The sequence below is a fragment of the Castor canadensis genome, chromosome 2 (assembly GCF_047511655.1).
Source record: "Castor canadensis chromosome 2, mCasCan1.hap1v2, whole genome shotgun sequence".
NCBI lineage: Eukaryota > Metazoa > Chordata > Mammalia > Rodentia > Castoridae > Castor > Castor canadensis.
Window position 1 is genome coordinate 28,039,083 of NC_133387.1, and position 15,721 is coordinate 28,054,803.

A 15,721-nucleotide genomic window follows, 5' to 3' on the forward strand; every position below is an offset into this window, starting at 1 on the left:
CTTCCTACACTAAGATCTATTGTGTACTTGGTACTTATAAATGGATATCCTTGTCTTTTTTCCTTTTGCAAAAAAAATTGAAGTATTTCAAACCTTTAGATAATTATTGTTATTCTTTTTTCCTATGTATGACTCACACATATACCACCACCCAGTTACATATTTAAATAAAACTAAACATACATCTCTCACCAACTTGCCACCTTTACTTCCAATGCTTTAGTGTAGATATTTTAATTAGGTTCTCATGGCTATAGTTTTCTTTTCATTCTCTGTGCCTCTAGTTAACACCTCTCCTGACAGCCTGGCATACACATTTTAATTTTAATGCAATCTTTGTTTTTTTCATGATCATGTCATACCTCCTGCAAAATAACATTATAGCACTATTAAGTTGTGCTATATATGATGGAATAGAGTTTCATCTTCTTACTAAGACTATAAATGCCTTGAGGAAGAAAAATCAATTCCTTTATTTTCATATTGCCAATACCTATCTATCACAGTTTATGGCACATTTGATGAACATAAGAATGCTGCTTTGAAACACTTCTCAATCTGTTTCATAGAAAATTGAAAACATAATACGAACCTGTGGATAAGTCAAAAGATTTGGCTTCTAGTGCATGTCCACATCTTTGGTCTATAACCTGTGGAAAACTGCTTAAACTGTGTGACCCTCACTTTATCATCTAGAAAATGCAATTAAAATATCAATTAAAAATCTCTTTGTCAAAGCCAGTCACTGATGGTTCTCACTTATAATCCTAGCTACTTGGGAGTCTGAGATAGGACTGTAGTTTGAGACTGCACCAGGCAAACGTTTAACAAGACCCCATGTCAGCTAATAGATGGGCACAGTGGCATTTGCCTGTTATCCCATGCTACATGAGGAACTGAAATTGGGAGGATCATGGTTCCAGGCCAGCCTGGACAAAAAATGTTCACGAGACTTCATTTAACCAATAGCTGGGTGTGGTGATCCTCAAGTCATCCTGTTAACAGCAATGATGCAGAAGATTTCCAAGTTCAGTCAGGTTGTTAACTGGAGCGCTGCAGGTGGCCTGAGCCTCTTTCCAGCAGGGAAGTCTCAGAATAGTAGGAGTTCTGATATAGTGGCTCAGAGCTGCAAACAAACATTTCAAGCAGATGGCAGAAGCTGCATTGCCTTTTACATCCTAGCTTTGGATGCCATGAAACATTGATTCTCCTGAATACTTTTGGCTACAAATGAACCACTAATTTTGACCCAGATAAAAAGGGACGGTTATCATTAAGTAAGAGGGATTCTAAAGAATCTGTTGTTTTGTTTAAATCATCACTTAAATACAAACTGCCCAGGGTTACATAAATATAAGAATTATGCTTTATTATATTAGCCCTATTGTGAAAACATGACTAATCATATTTGTCTCATCTCTCATGATAACATAATCTCCAAGATTTTCTTCTACTTACTACTTCTTTTCTATCTTTACTTTAAATTTTGAACCATTCAGGACTTGGCTTTAGGCTTCTTTTTCTTTTCTATAATAGTCACCACATTCATCATACTAGTTGTTCTCAAATATTTAACTCTAAATAGAAACATCTCCTTAAATCTATATACACATATCCAGCTGTTTATTTGAAATCTCAGTTTGTATATTAAGCATGAAATCTCAATGAGCCTACTAAGAATTTGGATTCCATTTCCCAAATAAGTCTGCTATCAGTATACTCCATCACTATCCATCCCAATTTTCAAACTGTGGCTTTTTTTCTCTTTTTTGCTACTTATATACAAACTCATTATACTTTTGCTTAAATTATGGTGGCTAAAGTTATTTTCTTGCAGATGAATGCATAGAAATTGCATGTTCAAACTTTGCATAATAATTTGGCTTTTTATATTGTTCTGTATATAGTATATGTCTGAGAGCAGCACTGGAAAAGTACAGAATACTTAATTATCACTAGTGTTCTTTCCAATTATGTAACACCTCTCTTTTTTTCCTGCACATAGACGTCCAGAAATACACACACACACACACACACACACACACACACACACACACACATTCAGTCTTCACTCAATCTTTTTTCCAATTTTATTGAATATGCTAATAACTAATTGATTCATGGAAATAAATAAATCAATAAAAATTTCAATAGAAGAAAAATCTGGCACATATGATGTTTGTCTGAATATCATTGTTACCAAAGATTTGTGTGTTGATCCAGCCAAAATCCCTTCTCAGGTGCCAGAAGATTTTCCCCATTTTACCATTATTTCAGAATCCCTGCTCATCTGTTCATTTACCAATTGAATTTAAGTCATCCTTGAAATGCTATTCTCCATATCTTTTCTTAGTTTCGACAAATGTGTGATATAATTTTGATGAATGGGTCCTGAGGGAAAGACTACTAAAGAGCTTCTGAATGAGTTTCTTAGTGCTTCAGTCAGAAACACAAGGAGAATTTTTCCTTCTCTAACACCAAGGGGACTGTGGTACCTGGGATGCATGGCACTGAGTCAGCATGAAGTCTGTGCAAAGAAAAAGCCAACACTAGAAAGATGGAAGTACCTGTGTCCTTGGTAATATCACTGAATCATCAAATTAGTCATGGAATTATCCTTTCCCTATGCTTTTATTTATGAGAAAAAGATAAACAACTTACTGATTTAAACTTTTTAATTAAGGTTTCTGTTATTTGAATTGGAAAACATTCTAACTGGAAGGTTACAAAAGACTTGAACAAATAACCGCACCTTGAGGCTACCTCAAAATTCCTCTCCTCCCCTGAACCGTTATACTAATTGCAAAATGACATATTTCACCCACCCAGACACCAGTTCTTCCTGCCTGGAACCAGCTACCCGGTGGCCTTTTTTCCTCCTCCCTCCCTACTTAAGGACCAAGCTTTACCACAACCATGTGCCACTTACTTTTGGATTCTTCTGGGCGTATTTGCTGCCCCTCTCTGGCTTTTAATAAAGGCCCATCTAGTCTGTTAAGGTCAGTTCATTTTCTTTCTCATCTATCCTTTCCGTTAAATAGTTTGAACCTAACACTAACCTATTCAAGGACTCTAGCTATTAATTATCCCTGCCTACTTAAAGAAACTAGCAATATTAAGTAACATGTTCCAAATCACTCAGTCTTCTTCCTGTCTTTTTCTGTTCTTGTTTTCTCTCCTCTCTTCTTCTTTATTCCCTTCTCTTTGCTTTCCTCCTGTTCTTTTGGCTACTTCTTTACCTTTCTGTGTCTCTGTCTCTCATGCACACGCACCACCCATTAACCATGTGTGCACATGCACAAATGTATGAACATGAAGTCTTTACTCAATTCTGCTGTTACTTTGACCACAGGAGAGGGACTGAGGACCACTGATGCCCAATTAGTGTACCAGTGACTAAATACTGTTAAGTGCTCTGAATATTGAATGTGTAATTACTGCTTATGTATTGTAAGTTCCAGAAACTTTAAATAATGACCCTATAAAAAACATTTGGATTTATGCAAAATATTTTTTGGATATAATAACTTCATAATAAACTTAATATATGTAATAAAATTAAGCCTGTTATTATAAAACTTTCTGAGAAATAGGAACCATTGCAAGGTACTATTTTAATGGCTATTTATTGTTAATACAAATGATATCCTATAGGCTTAATAAACATGAAATTATTATTGAATCATAGGATGGCTAATTAGTTTTGTGAATTTTAAGTGCTGTGTTTGCATGTGACAACTAATTACTGAATATGCACAGTCTAATCAATACTTTGTCTTCACATGTTATTCTGATGGTTTTAAACTTAAATTGCCAGAAGTAGAAGACATTTTCCTGGTATGCATTTTTCAAGCATTACTAAATGGTTTCATTATACAGCATGTAGATACTGTTTTCCTCTCAAGTATAATCAGTGACAAATATAATCTTAAGTCTTTAAGAAACACCTTATGTTTACACCTTGCCAGAATTTTTCACCATAGAAAGCTGAAAAAAACAATCATTCCATTAGTGACTTGTTCTTCCTTCATGAGGTGAATAACAAAGTAAAGCACTGAATTCCATTTAATAAACATACTGCTAATATACTTCTCTCTCTGTTTAGGCAAACTTGATCACTCCATTCTCTCAATGACTCTCTCCTTTCTCTACTTATTCTATAGCAATGGAATCAGAATAATCAGTGTCTCTTTAATAAACTGTCTGGAAAAAAAGCAAATTAAAAACTTAGAAACAATTGCCTAAAGGATATCATTAATATAAAAAGCATATGATTTGATTACTAACTCAAAACACAAGGGAATTTTTTTAGTCCTAAACAAAGAAAGTTTTATATTATATTTTATCATCTATAATGCTATCAAGTAGGGTTAGTTATGACAGTGATAATGCCAGCAATATTAGTGAGGGATGAAGACGTAGTATGCATTTCCACTATATACCCCTAAAGTATTCACATGTGTTCTCAAGTCGTGTCTTTAATATTTTGGTTAGTTTACTGCATTAAGACATAATTAGGTAATGCTGGACAGAATCAATCTTACTTATAGCTGAATTCATGTGTATTTTAACTTGTCTCGCAAACAAAATTATAATCAGACTTTCTGATAAATGAAATTAATGATAAATGATGTTAATGATCATTAATTCTGCCTCAGAATAAATTTTCTGGGTCTTCAATTTAATTTAATAAAGATATACAGAATATTGAATATATAAGAAATAACTTCATGACACATTTCAGTCAACATCAAGGTAGGTTTTAGTAGACAGCATCAAATGCATCTTAGAGAAGCAATTATGCATTAAAACATTCAGCTAAGTGAAGTCTGTATATGGAGATGTATTTCTAGTTACCCAAGGTCTCAATTATGTCTTACTATAAACAGTAGTGTTCTTTATAATGAAAAGGTTTTAAAATGAAGATTTTGATGTTTCTGTTTTTGTGTCATTTATTACTTTTTTATTTATCTGGTTGTCACTGAACATTCATGCATTATTCTTAAAAATTTGCAGATGGATTGAAGCACTCTCTAATTTTAGCACAGATGATGGTCCTTATATTTACAGGTGTCCTTCTCATCACCAGCCATTGTACATGAGTTGATGACCAAAGTTGCAGAAATTATTTTTTGAGAGACAAATAGAAGTATCCACTGAATTACTCCAGTGGTTCTCTGGTTGCCTGGCAATTAAGAATGGGAATCAAGTTTTCTCCTCACCACAAGTGGAAGGCCTTCTGTGGCTCCAGCTTTCCAGAGTTCCCTATTATGATGGTAAATCTTGACTGTCAACTTGATTGGATAAGAAGCACCTAGGAGATAGTAACACACACCTCTGGATGTGTCTGTGAGAATGTTTCCAGGAAAGATTAACCAAGGGAGGAAGAGCCACCCATATTCAGGAAGACCCAACCATACCATCCCATAGACCAGAGGCTGGATAGACTGCAAGGGGTGATGAAGAACCCTGAGCTTGCAGGCATCCTCTCTTTCTGCTTTCTGGCCCAGATAATGTAGTTGGCTACCATGTTGTGAGCTGCTCTGGTCTGACATCCCCTCCAAGCCATGAGAGATTGAAACCTCTGAAATTGTTAGGCAAAATAAAATTTTCTTCTTTAAGTTGTCAGATATTTGTCCCAGAGAAGAAAAGACTAATATTTGTATGTAGTTGGACTTGATGTTCACAAATTGTGATGCCTTTATTAAGAAACACCACTCAAGTTTCCCCTCTACTTTGTCAGATCACCTTTATGAAAAATCTGTGTGTTACATAGCTGAAAGGTAGAGATGAGACTGCTATTCTGCAATATGGAGCCTAAGCTACACCCTCAGCCAAGGATACATCTCTGTTAGGTGCTGAGAGAAAAGGTGACCACATGATCTTATAGCTGCAAACATTTTTCTTCATAGTTCTAGCCTATACTCTGTAACTCTTGCATGTTGTTTGCTAAATCAACTATAATCAATAATTTCACCAAATCATACTTTACTATTTTCAGGTAAAATTATAAAGCAAATTAGCTAAAGGGAAATCTTCCCAGGATTGACTTCTTAATGATGTCATTATATTAAAAAAAGCCTAGAAAAGTCATTCAAACACAAAGGACTATTGAAATTTTTTAGACCAAATTAAGGAATCACTTATAGCTAGAATTCTAAGTATGTCCACCAAACACAAATCAAGCTTTAACTTCTCACCTCACAGTAACTTCTCATTTTAAAATGAGTACACAGATTTGCTATGACCAATAATATTTAGGATCTTAATTTTAACCACCCCTTCAAGGAAGGTGAATGGATTTTGGAATACAGAAAACTTAGGTTTATTACCCAGCTCTGCCACTTAGCAGTAATCTAATCTCTACAAAAATCTCTTGAGGATTTTGAATCATTGAATATTCATCATCAAAGTAAAGATAATAAACACAATCTAACAAAGCTATTTCAAGGGTTAAATGAGATAGTATATAATGATATTTCTGTAGATAGCCACTTTCTGAGGTTTGATAATCTTTCTTGTTCACATTAGGATTAATTACTTCTGGTTAAACTTTTACTATTCCATCCTCTATGGTACCTAAAATGCAAATCAAATAGGATTTTTGTGCCTCGTTCTTTTTTTTCATAACTATGTGATATACCATCTTTGCCAAGGGCACTTTGAATTTGACAATCTGAATTACTGACCACACAGAAAAAGATGCTGAACAGTACTGGGGGCCAAATTCTGCCATCTGATATGCACTGAAGCTTAACTCTCAGAAAGCAAAATAAGTTAAACTTTCCACAGACTGACAGTAGCATTTGTACGTGATTTATGATCTGTCAATGTCCTATCATCCATAAAAGTGTTTCTTTTCAGCTATATATCCCAGGAATTTTAATAGAATTTATCTGAAGGGAACTTCCCCTTAGATTTTGTTCCAAAACATTTAGTAACAACATAACATAAACATGAAGGATGGATGGCTGAAAAAAGAATAATTTAAAGTCATGTTACAATTATTATTATATTAAAATTATTTGGAACATAATATTTTTCTGGGAAGAGCATTTTATTTTATTTATTTTTATATTTTTTTCATTCCTTTATTCATATGTGCATACATTGATTGGGCCATTTCTCCCCCCTGCCACCCACCTGCTCGCTTCCCCCCTCAAGCCCTCTTGCTTCCAGGCAGAAGCTGTTCTGTCCTCTTCTCCAATTTTGTTGAAGAGAAGACATAAACAAGAAGAAAGACAAACCAGTTTTGCTAGTTGAGATAAGGATAGCTATACAGAGAGATTCCTAGCATTGCTTCCATACACAAATGTGTTACAACGAAAATTGATTCATCTCTACCTGACCTTTTCACTAGTTCCTGATCACCTTCCCATACTGACCTCTGTTACTTTAAGATTTCTGTGTTAGTTCCTCTGCAATGGGGACATCAAACATGTTCATGTTTTGGGTTTCCTACCTATCTACTCTCCCCTTAGTGTGTAACCCAAGTCCAACAACATTGCTGCATTTGCCCTAGATCTAAAGTCCACATATGAGGGAGAACATATGATTTTTGGTCTTTTGGGCCAGGCTAACATCACTTTGAATGATGTTCTCCAGTTCCATCCATTTACTTGAGAATGATAAGATTTCCTTCTTCTTCAAGGCTGAGTAAAACTCCACTGTGTATAAATACCACATTTCCTTAATCCATTCATCAGTAGTAGGGCATCTTGGCTGTTTCCGTAACTTGGCTATTGTGAATAGCGCTGCAATAAACATGGATGTGCAGGTGCCTATGGAATAACCTGAGTTGCATTCCTTTGGGCATATCCCTAGGAGTGGGATTTCTGGATCATATGGCAGATCTATGTTTAGATTTTTAAGAAGCCTCCATATTTTTTCCAGAGTGGTTGGACTAGCTTGCATTCTCACTAGCAGTGTATGAGGTTTCCTTTTCCCCACATCATCAACAACACTTGTTGTTGGTGATGTTTTTGATGATAACTATTCTAACAGGGGTGAGGTGAAATCTTAGTGTGGTTTTGATTTGCATTTCCTTTATGGATAGAGATGGTGAGCATTTTTTCATGTGTTTTTTTACCATTTGAATTTCTTTTTTTGAGAAAGTTCTGTTTAGTTCAGTTGCCCATTGTTTATTGGTTCATTGATTTTGGGAGAGTTTAGTTTTTTAAGTTCCCTATACATTCTGGTTACCAGTCCTTTGATGTATAGCTGGTAAATAATTTCTCCCACTTTGCAGGTGGTCTCTTCAGTTTAGAGACCATTTCTTTTGTGCAGAGCTTTTTAATTTTATGACGTCCCTTTTGTCCATTCTTTCTCTTAGTTGATGAGCTGCTAGGGCTCTGTTGAGGAAGTCTGTGCCTATACCTATTACTTCCAGAATATTCCTGCTCTTTCATGTACTAACTTCAGAGTTTTGCATCTGGTATTAAGGTCCTTGATCCATTTTGAGTTGATACAAGTATCAGATGATAAACCTGGATCTATTTTCAGTTTTTTGCAGACAGATAATCACTTTTCCCAGCAACATTTGTTGAAGGGTGGTCTTTTCTCCATTGTATGTTTTTGGCACTTTTGTCAAAAATAAGGTGGGCATAGCTGTGAGGATTCACACCCTGGTCCTCAATTCTTTTCCACTAATTTTCATCTCTGTTTTTGTGCCAGTATCATGTATTGTTTATTGCTATGGATCTGTAGTATAGCTGAAGTTGGGTATTGTGATACCTCTAGCGTTGCTCTTTTTGCTGAGTATTGCCTTGGCTATCCACAGTCTCTTGTGTTTCTAAATGAACTTTAGGGTAGATTTTTCAATCTCTGTGATGAATATCATTGGGATTTTGATAAGAATTGCATTAAACATGTGGATTGCTTTTGGTAGTATAGTCATTTTTACTATGTTGATTCTACCAATCCATGAGCATGGGACATCTTTCCTCCTTCTGTATCTTCCTTGATCTCATTCCTCAGGGGTTTGTAGTTCTCCTTGCAGAGGTCATTTACATCCTTTGTTAAGTTTATTGCTAGGCATTTCATTTTTTTTGAGGCTATTGTAAATGGAATTGTTTCTACATATTCTTTCTCAGTTTGTTCATTATTGGTGTATACAAAAGCTAATGATTTTTGTAAGTTTGATTTTGTATCCTGCCACATTGCTGTAGCTATTTATGATGTCTAGGAGGTTTTGGGTAGAATTTTTTGGGTCTTTAAGTATAGGATCATGTCGTCTGCAAATAGGGATATTTTGACAGTTTCTTTACTATTTGTATTCCTTTTATTTCTTCTTCTTGCCTAATTGCTCTGGCTAGGAATTCCAGTACTATGTTGAATAAGAGTGGGAATAGTAAGCACCCTTTTCTCATTCCTGATTTCAGGGGAAATGTTTTCAGTTTTTCTCCATTAAGTATGATGTTGGCTATAGGTTTGTCATATATAGCCTTTACAATGTTGAGGTACTTTCCTTCTATTCCTAGTTTTCTTAGATCTTTTATCATGAAGTGGTGTTGGATCTTGTTGAAGGCTTTTTCTGCATCTATTGAGATGATCAAGTGGTTTTTGTCTTTGCTTCTATTAATTTGCTGTATTACACTTATAGATTTCAGTATGTTGATCCAACCATGTATCCCTAGGATGAAGTCAACTTGGTTGTGTTAAATGATCTTTCTGATGTGTTGTTGGATTTGGTTTCCAATTATTTTATTGAGAATTTTTGCATCAATGTTCATTAAGGAGATTGAAGTATATAGTTCTCATTTTTGGAGGTGTCTTTGTGTGGTTTTGGAATGAGTGTAATACTGGATTCATAAAATGAGTTAGGCAGTGTTCCTTCCCTTTCTAGTTCATGGAACAGTTTAAGGAGAGTTGGTATTAGATGTTTTTTAAAGGTCTGATAGAATTCAGCAGAAAATCCATCAGGTTCTGGACTTTTCTTTTTTGGGAGACTATTGCTGCTTCAATTTCATTTTGTGTTATATTCAGGTGGTTAATATCCTCTTGGTTCAATATTGGATGGTCATAAGTATCTAGAAATATGTCTGTTTCTTCAAGATTTTCAAATTTATTAGAATATAGGCTCTCAAAGTAGTCTCTGATGATTTCCTGGATTGCCATGCTGTTTGTTGTTATCTCCCATTTTGCATTTCTGATTTTACTAATTTAGGGTTTTTCTCTCCTCATTTTAGTCAAGTTTGCCAGTGGTCTCTCAATCTTATTTATTTTTTTCAAAGAAACAGCTTTTTGTTTCATTAATTCTTAGTATGGCTTTTTGTTTCTATTTCATTAATTTTGACCCTTATTTTTGTTATTTCTCTCCTTCTTGTTTTGCAAGCAGAATTGCTTGTTCTAGTTTTTCTAGGAGTTTGAGATGTAGCATTAAGTCATTGGTTTGAGATCTTTCTGTCCCTTTAATATATGCACTCATGGCTGTAAACTTTTCTCTTAGGATGGCCTTTTCTGTGTCCCATAGGTTCCAGTAGGCTGTGTTTTCATTTTCATTAACTTCCAGGAACCTTTTAATTTCCTCTTTTATTTCATCAGTGACCCACTGATCATTAAGCAATGTGTTGCTCAGCTTCCATTTGTTTGCATGTTTTCTATTGTTGTTTTTGTTGTTGAGTTCTAGTTTTAATGCATTGTGATCAGATAGAATGCATGGGATTATTTCTATTTTGCTATATTTGCTGAGGCTTGCTTTGTGCCCTAAGATATGATCAATTTTGGAGAAGGTTCCATGAGCTGCTGAGAAGAATGTATATTGTGCAGAAGTTGGAAGAAATATTCTGTAGACATTAGCTAGGTCTATTTGATTTATGGTGCAATTTAGTTCTAGAATTTTTTTTATTGATTTTTTTTTGTTTGGATGACCTATCTATTGGTGATAGTGAGGTATTAAAGTTTCCCATTACCACTGTGTTGGAGAAGAAAAAGGGGTGGAAACCATTCTCTCCCCAAAAAATAAATTAATACAGGATTCAGAGGGAAATGAAGAAAATGGATACCCAGTTCCAGACTCCAACAAAACAAAGATAAACTATGTTAAGGAACCCAATGAAGCCCACAAAAGCATTCTGAAAGAAGAAATCCTGCAAGTAATCACTGAGAATTTCATGGAAATGTTACTAGAAATGGTCAACCAAAACCTACAGGAGGCACTCAAGAAATTCCACAACAACAAAAATAAAGAATATGAGAAAATACAGAAACAAATAAATGAACTCATAGGAGCCCTAAATAAACACCAAAGTGAAACAGAGAAACTATAAATAGAGAGATAAATGAATTAAAGACTAAAATTGACAATATTAAGGTGAAAGTGACCCATGATATGGAAAACCTCAGAAAAAAGAATGAAGCAGAAATACAAAACACAATGGAAGCCCACTCTAGCAGACTAGAACAAGCAGAAGACAGAATCTCAGAACTTGAAGATGAAATGGAAAGTAAAAGAGTAACTGAAGAGCTATTACTCTAACAACTCAAGACTTATGAAAGGAATATGAAACAACTCACCAACTCCATTAAAAGACCGAACCTGAGAATCATGGCCATTGAAGAAGGAGAAGATGTACAAGAAAAAGGAATTCATAATATAGTCAACAAAATAATAACAGAAAATTTCCCAAATCTAGAGAAAACTATGCCCATTTAAAAGCCTCCAGGATACCATACAGACTTGACCAGCATAGAACTACCCCATGAGATATTATCATTAAAACAATAAGCACAGAGAATAGAGAGAGAATATTGAAGGCTTTAAGAGAGACAAAACAGGTAACATACAAAGGTAAACCCATAAAAATCACAGCAGATTTCTCAACAGAAGCCTTAAAAGCTAGAAGATCATGGAATGAGGTATTTAGGGCACTGAATGAAAATAACTTCAACCCTAAGATACTCTACCAGCAAAACTATCATTGAAAATAGATGGAGCAATAAAAGTCTTCCATGATAAGCAGAAACTAAAACAATATATGACCACCAAGCCACCACTATAATAGATTCTTCAAGCAATTCCGCACACAGAATATGAAAACAAAGAAAAAAATGAAAAGACAGGCAGTACCAAACCACAGGAGAAGAAAAGACAAGAAAGTAGAGAGTAACATTGATTCAACAGCACACAATCAAACCCTTTAACAACAAAAACAACTAAATTACAGGAATCACCGCATACCTATCAGTACTAACACTGAATTTAATGGACTTAACTCCCCCATCAAAAGGCACTGTTTTGTAAACTGGATTATAAAGGAAAATCCAACAATCTGCTGCCTACAGGAGACCCATCTTATTGACAGAAATAAGCACTGGCTTAGGGTGGAAAGCTGGAAGAAAATTTACCAAACCAATAGCCCCCCAAAACAGGCAGGAGTAGCAATACTTATGTCAGACAATGTAGACCTCAAACCTACATTGATCAAATGAGATAAAGGAAACTCCATATTAATAAAAGGTGAAATACACCAAAAGGAAGCAACAATTATCAACCTATATGCATCCAACATCAATGCACCCAATTTCATCAAACATACTCTGAAAGACCTAAAAACATATATGGCACAAAATTTTGTATTTACAATAATACATATGACTTAATTTTTCTCTCCTCATTTACTTCTTCATTTGAAACACTAATATGCATTTTTTACATTTTCTGACTACCATATTATTTAATTATAGTTCCATTTCACTGTACATGGGTTACTTCATCTCACAGACCAAAACACTGCAGTATTTCCTCTCCATCAGACAGCCCCAGGGAGGCTAACTTTCTTCCTCTTTCTTCCTGTATTGAATGACCCATCATTCTGTAATCAGTGAACATGAACTTGACCCTTGGTTGAATTCCATAGTCACCTTTCACCAAGTCTGCTTTTACTGAAGTCAAATATATTACATAGCCATGACAGCTAACATAGGGGAATGGGAGTATGAAAATGCCAATAAGCCATGGCAGGTACCATTGAGGCTCAAAGATGTCTCCTAAATCTATGTTAAATTCATCATCTCACGGAGAATTTCAAACATATTCAAATAAGCCATGTATCATAATGATTTCCAATGTGTCTATCATTCACCCTTAACAAATATTAATCATATGTCATTTTGTTTCACTTAGGCTCTTCACACTTAGTAGCTACTTGTATCTCATTTGTTTAAGTGAATTTTCTATACATTGAAAGACAGGTGCAAGTAATATGTCTTAGTTTTCTACAGAGCAGCAAGTGACTAATTTTCATAATATCTTATTATATATTTTATGAATAACTAGAATAGAGGAATCTTATAGATCTAAACACAAACTATATGTGAAGAAGATATAAATTTTAATTACCTTGATTTTCTCAGTATATATTGCATACATACCCCATAAACATACACAATTATTATGTGTTTCTCAAAAATTTTGGAAGTATTTAATGAGATGGAAATGCAATGTGAACTTCCCTGATTTAATGTTTACACACTGTGTATATGTATTGAATTATCACACACTACCCTGTAAATTTGTATAATTAAAATAATTAATAAAAAAATGAAGAGAAATATAAATCTTAATACTTCAGTTTGGATAAATAGATAGCCATGTAGTCATCATCTGCATCAAGATATAAAATATTGTGGTAGAGGACCTGCCCCCAAGTTTGAATCCCAGTACCACTAAAAAATGACATTTACTTTGTACCAGAAGTTTCATTTATCTCCCTTTCCATTGAATCTCTCTACACAGAGTTAACTGTTGTTCTGATATTTTCACTATACATTAGTTTTGTGCAGATTAGATTAATTTCAATAGTTTTCAAATTAAGACTAACTTAGTTCAACCAGCATACATTTGTGAGAAGCTTCCTTATTGCAACACACATTTTCATTCCATAAAACACACCATTATTATTCTGGTGCTTCTGTGAGAGTGATTTTTTTTTAAGAGATCAATATTTAAATGAATGGATGAGTAAAGAAGGTTTCCCTCTGCAGTAAGTAAGCATCACCCAATCAATTGAAGGCCGGCATAGAAGAAAAAGGCTGACTGTTCCCAGAGTAAGAGAGAATTCTATCTGATAGCCTTTGAACTCAAACTTGGATATCGAGTCTGCAGAGTTTTGATTTGTCTTCCCCAGTGAGCACATATACTAATTTCCCACAATAAAATGCCATTCTCTCTCTCTCTCTCTCTCTCTCTCTCTCTCTCTCTCTCTCTCTCTCTCTCTCTCTCTCCACTCTTTCTCTCTCTCTCTTTTTGCCTCTTTCGGGAAATCTGTAACTAATAAAGTGTGTTTTGGTGTTTCAGTTGGTTCAAGTCAATTTTTTCACTGATGATATTTCTCTGTGCTGCCTCAAAAATCTTTCTTTTCTTACAATTAAATCTTAAAGATATACATTTATGTTTAGGCCTTAATTATATGGTTTTAATTTAGTATTGAGATGTATGTTTTATCTTGAGTTAATACTTCTGTTTGATATGAAGTAAATGTCAAAGTCATTTCAGAGTCATTTGATAAAAGGACTTTCACTAAGTTACCTTGGAAGATTTTTCAAAAATCACATGATTATATAAATGTGGTTACTTCTAAGGCTCTCATTTCTGTTAGAAGGCTATGTTTGACTCATATGCCAATATCTCAGTGTTCTTAATAGTGTTTATTTGTAGTAATGCCTGATCTGAAGTAATGTAAAATCTTCCACTTTGCTCTTTTTCAAGGTTTTTCTGACACCTCTGGTCCTTTACCACATAAATTTTAGAATCAATTTGTCAGTTTCTTCCTATAGTGAAATATTCAGTTGTCATAATTTGTATGCCGTTTAATCCACAGAAGAATTATGGGGCAATTGATAATAGCAATATTTTGTCTCTCAATCCACAAAAATGATAAAGCTCTTCATTATAAGTTTTCTGAGCAAGACTTTAGAGTTTTACATATAGAACACTTGCATGAGTTTCATACAACTTATTCTTAAGTATTTTGGGGGTTTTGTTAATACCATGTTATTTTTATTAAATCTCATTTGTATTTATTTTAAGTTTTACTTACTTGTATAATTAGATACTATAAACAATGTTTGTGTTATTATTATTTTTATTGGTGGTACTGGGGTTGAACTCAAAGCCAAACACTTGCTGGGTAGGTACTCCACCACGTGAATAACACCCCCAGCCTAATGTTTGTGGTTTTGGACCTGATTAGTCCAAGAGGTAGTTTTCAGATCTTTTATTTTTTTTTAAACAATTTATACCTTTATAAGTTGAAACACTATTTCTTTCTTCTGACTTTTGTGTTCTTTGTTTATTCTTCTTTCCTGATTTTCTTTTTTATGGTAGTATTGGGGTTTGAACTCAGGGCCTAATACTTGCTAGGCAGGTGCTTTACCACTTCCACCAGCCCTCAGATTTTCAATATGATACAAAATAGAAGTGCTCAGAGCAGGTAAATGTTCTCAATTTTACATCATTTAGGTTAACACACAAAAATTTGGAACTTCTGTTATTCTAAGACTCTCCCTCTATTGTGAACAACTAATCATTATTATATTTCCTATAAAATGAAAGCCAACCACGATAACCCATATCCTCCTGTCCTCACAATTAGTAATGCATGATTTTACTGCCCTCTCTACCCCTTTCCATTACAGTAGAAGAAGTTTCCCTCATAGAGTACAGTTCCTGTGTTGTAAATCCAAACCTTAAAGTTTCTCGAGACTCTCTCAATTATCTATT